The sequence below is a fragment of the Mus caroli genome, unplaced genomic scaffold (assembly GCF_978045245.1).
Source record: "Mus caroli unplaced genomic scaffold, Mus_caroli_1 scaffold_16, whole genome shotgun sequence".
Classification (NCBI taxonomy): domain Eukaryota; kingdom Metazoa; phylum Chordata; class Mammalia; order Rodentia; family Muridae; genus Mus; species Mus caroli.
Genome location: NW_028227271.1, coordinates 42,370,384 through 42,377,041, shown reverse-complemented (window position 1 = coordinate 42,377,041; position 6,658 = coordinate 42,370,384). Strand labels below are relative to the sequence as shown.

General features: G+C 38.8%; 1 pseudogene; it reads left to right on the top strand.

Annotated features, from left to right (window-relative positions):
- Positions 1-3,399: 3,399 nt before the first annotated feature.
- Positions 3,400-4,035, top strand: LOC110310053 (protein MIS12 homolog; annotated as a pseudogene).
- Positions 4,036-6,658: the final 2,623 nt, after the last annotated feature.

Sequence of the window (6,658 nt, the reverse complement as noted above, 5' to 3'; positions counted from 1 at the left end):
GGATCTGGGAACTTTGTGGAAGAGAAGGCAGAAAGATTGTAAGATCCAGAGGGGATAGAAGACACCAAGGAAAAACAAGATTGGTGTATATATACAAATTCACAAAGACTGTGGAAACATGCGTTGGTTAGGCACAGGTTTGAGCCAGATGGGATTCCTAAGAGAGGGATCCCATATCTAACCAAGAAGCTATCTCCAATTGATATCTGCTTATAATAGAAAAATTAGTTTTTCCAACGGAGTCTCGCTGAGTGTGTTATCAATACTTAGTGTAGATCCCATGCCCCATAGTCGATGGTGAATACAAAACAAACTCAGTGGTGTTTCTGGAGACTTTTTGTCTCAGATTGCTTTGTTTGAACATCTTTTTGTCTTATTGGTATTTCCTTACATATATTGTGATTTCTAATTGTGTGGATTTATGTGGCATGTTTGTATGTGTGTTTCTTGTTTTATTCTGGTTTGTTGGACTTTCTAATGGATGTTTATCCTTTTGTCTGTTTTCTGATGAGAGAAAAAGAAAGGGCATGGAGTTTCATGAGTGGGCAAGTAGGGAAGTTCTGAAAGGAGGTGGGGAAGAGAAAACTGTATTCAGAATACATTATATAAACCTTTTCAATTAAAAAAATGCATTATAAGAAAAAGAAAGAAAGAAGACAGAGACCTGAGTTCTGAGACAGAGACTGTAGCTAAAGTGTTGGGTTCACATTGGGAACCCAATAGAATGGAAAAAGCACAACAAATTCAAAAGCATTCAGTAGAGGTCTGGAGGGGGGCTCAAAATCATGTTGCATATAGAACAATTGAAAGAATGACAGGTGTTCAGTCTGGAAAACTAAGTCCAAAAGAGACCAAGCCAGCTGTCTGCAACATTTGAAGGACTGTCATGAGGATAATACATTCAACTAGTGCTCCACGACTTAGGCTCAAAAAAGAGACGTGACAGATTTCAATCCAAACTACAAGGGCAGAAGATGGGTTTCTTGGTAGCTGTGAAGTGGTTGAAACTTTTTTTTTTTTGGATATACAGGACCAACATAAAAGTATGTATTAAATGTTCTCCCAGATTGGTTTTAAATATAAGACTGCATCATTCTTTGGTCAGATGACATGAGCTCTTTCCAAAAGGCAGTAACCGTAGCTGGTAGGATTTTCAGAAATTGTTGCAGCTATCGTATATATTTTTAAAGAATGTTCTGGATATGTAAGCTATTGCAAAGAGGAATCCCTTTCTTGATAGTTTTATTTACTCATTCATCATATTCCTCTTGCCTGCCATATTCTAGTGTACTTGTCTAAGTATAGAGCCTTTAAATGTTTAAAATTTCAAATTTAAAAAGTAATCTCTGATTCAGGGGCCTTATAATGCAAAGGCTGGAGGTAGGTGATAAATACGAATGTCACACTATGCTAATGCTTGCGAAGGAAATAACACAGCAGGAAAAGAAAATGGAATAGAGCAGACAAGGAAGAATGTTTCACTGGCATGTTAGCGAAAAGTCTCTAAAGGAAGACAATCGGATGAAAATATGAATAGAAGTCTGGATGGGCTGCCAAGCAAAAGATCACTCCCGGCAGAGGGAACAGTTAATCCAAGATTTGATGATCAGCAAGTATCATGTAGATGGAGCAGAATATTTAATAAAAAGTGCCATAAGTGATGTAGTCGGAGGCATAATTAGTGGCAGAGGTACATGTCAACTTTGTTGACCTCTGTAGTAGCTGTGGGATTTACTCTTAGTAGGACAAGAAGGCTCAGCAAGAGTCAGAGCTAAGAAATGAAGTAATCCAATGCATGAGTTTAAAATAACGTTCAGAGAACAAGCCAGAAGGAGATCCATATAGAAGCAGGGTGAGCATTACAAGAACACTGTTATAGATGAGATAAGGCTGAGTACAGAGTGGGAGCAATGATGGGGGGGGGGGGGAATAAGGTTCAGATTCAAAACATTTTTAAAAGATATTTTGAAGGCAAATGCATAAGAATATGTGAATGGATCTGATATGGAGAGGACTCAAAGGTGATTCTAGATCTCCAAAGTGATCACTTGGGAGAAAGGAAGAAACATTTACTAAGAAATGAAGGTGGACCAGAATAGTTTTTTAAAAAAAGGGAAAAAAAAAAAAGGAGTCCTCATTTGATCATTCCAAGTTTGAGCTATTTGGTCAACAACTAGTTTGACAAAGGGTCTAGAGCCTAGTAAAAGATTTGGTTTAGTGATGCTTTCGTGGGCTTTAGCATATAGAGAAAATATTCATCAAGCATGACAAGGGATCTCTGGTGAGAGGCAAGAGGATCCAAAGAGAGGCAATTCTTGTCATGTAATGAAAAGATGATTCCATAAAGTGACCAATTGGGTCAGATGATGAAATGATATTCTGATAGATGAATGAGGCCCCTTGAGGATAAAGGATGAAACATGGACTCACAGCAAAAATGCAGAGACAATAATAAATTTTTAAAAAATGTGGAAACCAATGGGGGATCTTCACAGAATAGTGTAGATCTGGCTATGAAAAAAAAGAAAGAAAGAAAAAGAGGGATATAAGGATAATAGGAAGTCATGAGTGCAAGTCTGTACAGCATTTGACAGCTCAATGAGTTTTTTCATAGTAAAGGGATAGTTGCAGACGTCCATCTAGAGTCAAGGACAAACTCAAGGTTTCCATTTTTCAAAGATAGTTAGTTGTAGAGAAGAAACATTAATAGCTGAGGTACAGCTATGACCTATTGATTGATCCATGCTGGCTATTTAATTAGTGAAAAGTTTGTACTAATAAGACACTTCCTTGGATTTGACACCCTCAACAACTCAAAGGCCCAAGGGGCCATGTTGAATGTGTTCCATGCTGAGGTAAGCACAACACCAATTATCTATAATATTCTAAAACAAGAAGACATGGGCCACTGGTTTCTTTTAATACAGAAAATATATAAATGAGAAAAATACAAAGATTGAAATCATCTTACGAAGTTATTTTAGAAGAATCATTTCTCTAGCCATGCTTTCTTTCAAAGTAGGTAATAATTGAGAAATTGAATTAGAAAATGTTTTTCAGGCTGTGGTTTCTATGTCTTGTCTGCCATGGCTATTGACTCTAAAGGTCATTATACTTGATGAGATGGTCTGGGAATGTCTCATGTTTAATTTCAGTCATAGGGACTCTAATCCAGAAAAGAAGTGACAGTACATGAGTTAATAAAAACTGAGGGAAACTTGAAGGAGAGAGTAGCTGGTTCTTCAGGTCATGAATTCATACTGGTTATTGAAGGAAATGTGCCTGGTGGGTGCCTACTTGAAGGAAAGAAAATAGAATTTTGTTGGGTTGAATCAAAGACTATCCTGATTGTAGTGGAAGTATTAGTTTTCATAATTGAAGGTAGCAAAGTAAAGCAAGATGTCAGTGGATCTGATAGCATCTGAGGTGCAGCTCTTTGGCTTCACAGCAGACTTACCTACTGAGGATCTACAAAGCATTTCTACCTAGCCACCTGTTTGAGATGTGATGCAGGCTGTTGAACAGGTTATTCTAAAGAATCTGGAGGGCATCCCAGACTGTGGAATTAGTCCTTTCCCAATTTCTTAGTGCACAGAGAAGTTTCTCTGCTTCATGAAAGGAAGTTTTGATAACCTTCTTGGCAAAATGAAGCAGCTGGGTTTTTTTTGTTTTTGGTATTTTTGTTTTTGTTTTTTTGCGGTCAACTTTGCATATTCTCCCAAACATCCTGCTTCCTAAAGATAATTGGCAGGTGCTACATCCTTAAAGAAGAATTCCAACTTCTCAAAAAGAAAATTGAAGTGTTACATACAAATAGGTTGGATTGCACACCAAGCAGACCCTCCTTGCAGAGTGAGAAGAGCAAAGCACCATTCCAGCCAAACTGAGAGAGACTCTGGCTTTCTATGACATGCTTAAAAATATTGGCAGAGAGCAGAAAACTGGTAGCTTAACTTACTGATGAGGAGTGGCATAAAATTCCAGGATATTAGAGACAATGTGGACAAAGAAAGTAAAAGATTAGAAACATGTTGATTTCTTAATAGTGAAAAGGGAGGGCCAATAAATAGGTAGCCTTTCTTTGTTTACTGTTATGTTTTTAGGTCTTCTTCCTCTTTCCTAGGTTCTGCAAAGCAGATAGTCATATATTCTAGAACTGGAGACTCTATATCAGAGTTCTGAGGCAGGTCTATAGTTCTCTGCTTTTTCCCTTCTGGAAATTAAATTGTTCCCTCCCCTACCCCCACATCTGATAATGTCTCCAGGTCTTCTTTCAGAGTTGTACCCATTCTGTGTTAAGAGTGTTTTTGTGTAACTTCAGGAGGGAGTGAAATCTTCATGTAACTGGATATGACTGCTCATTGTAAATAAGCCATGCATAGTCATTCACTGAATGGTGTGCTATATAAGCTGCACATGTGCTACATCAGTGACTTGGACATAATAAAGCAAGAAAGTTGAGCTAGAAGTGTATACTATATGCAGCATGTGTGTGTTGGAGTTTTTAACACAACACAGTATGGAGAAAAATAGAAAGAGGAAAAAAACAAAACAAAAAACAAAAATGGAAAAAGAATGCAGTAGAGAGATTCAGGCATAGGAAGTGAAATATATTGCAAGATTAGAAGGGGCATGGCCAATGCATAATATAAGGTTTAACTCAAGCTTGAAAGAGAAGGCATTAGCTGTGCACTTATGGGACATCCAAGGCAGAGAAAACAGTCAGCAGAAAACCCATAAGCTAGGGCATATTAAGAAGGTCACACAGCTGGAGCAGATGGACAAGGTGGGAAACAGGGGTTACACCTGTCACTTTCCATTCTATTTTTATAAGACAGGCAAGGGCTGATGAGATGGGTCAGCAGGTAAAAATGCTTGAAGTACAAGCCTGGTAACCCGAATCATATTCCCAGAACTCATGTAACAGTGGAATGAAATACTTGACTTCACAAAATTGTCCTTTGGCTTCTGCACATGCGCTGTGACATGTGCATACCCTGTCCCCTCACATATGCACACTAATAATTGTTTTTAGAGACAAGAAAAACCATGTATGGGTGATTGTGTGCAATTAAAAACTGATTCATTCTTGGGCATAGTGGTGCATGCCTTTGATCCCAAAACTTGGGAAGCAGAGACAGATGAATTTCCATGAGTTCAGGTCTACATAAAGAGTTCCAGGACAGCCAGAGCTACATAGAAAGACCTTATCTCAAAAGAAAAAGAAGAAGAAGAAAAAGAAGAAGGAGAGAGAGAAAGAGAGAGTGCGCAAGCAACAACAAAAAACAAAACAAGTATCTGCCACAAAATAATCAAGACACTGAATACAAAGAACAAACAAAGAATATTAAAAATTGCAAGAGAATAAGACCAAGTAACATATAAAGGCAGACCAATCAGAATTACCCCTGACTTCTCAACAGACAATCTAAAAGCCAGAAGAGCCTGGGCAGATATCTTGCAGACCCTAAGACACCATAGACATCAGCCCAGACTAATATACCCAACAAAACTTCTAATCACCGTAGATACAGAACACAAGATATTCCATGACAAAAACAAGATATTCCACAAATCTAGCCCTACAGAAGATACTAGAAGGAAAACTCCAATCCAAGGAGGCTAACTACATCCAAGAAAACACAAGAAATAACCCCACATTACCAAAACCAAAAAGGGGGATAGATATATAGAGATAGATATAAATGATATAGATATAGATGATATAGATATAGATAGATATATCCATACCACAAACATCACAATAACAGGAAATAAAAATAATAGATCAGTAATATCTCTCAATATCAATGGACTCAATTCCCCAATAAAAAGGCACAGGCTAACAGAATGGATTCAAAAAGAGGATCCATCATTCTGCTGCATACAAGAACAGCACCTCAGCAATATAGATATTACCTCCGAGTAAAGGGCTGTAAAAAGGATTTCCTACTGGACCCAAGAAGCATGATGGAATATCCATTCTAATGTCTAATAAAACCTTTGACCCAAAATTTTCCCTGCCTACAAGATATGCAGGGATAAAAATGGAACAGAGATTGAGAGAATCGCCATCCAATGACTGGCTCAACTTGAGACCCAGTCCATGGGAGGGAACCAACCCCTGACATTATTAATGATGCTTTGCTATGCTTACAGGCAGGAATCTAGCATAACTATCTTCTGAGAGGCTTCATCCAGCAGCAGATGGAAACAGATGCAGATATCCACAGGCAAACATCAGGTGGAGCTAGGGAAGTCTTCTGGAAGAGTTGGGGATAGGATTGAGAGAGCTGGGGGATCAAAGACACCACAAGAAGACCTACAGAGCTAACCTAAGACCACAGGGGCTTACAGAGATTGAACCACCAACCAGAGAGTATGCATGGGCTGGACCTAGATCCCCTACACATGTGTAACAGATGTGTAGCTTGGTCTTCATATGGGTCCCCTATCGGACCTGAAGATAACTCTGACTTGTACTCTGTCACCTGCCTTTGGATCTCTTTCCCTAGCTGGGTTGCCTCATCTGGCCTCAGTGGGAGAAAATATGCTTAGTCCTGATAGGACTTGATATGCCAGTGCAAGTTGGTATGCAAGGTGGGGAGGGGATTCTCTTCTCTAGGAAGGCAGGGAGCAGAGAATGGTGGAAGGGAGA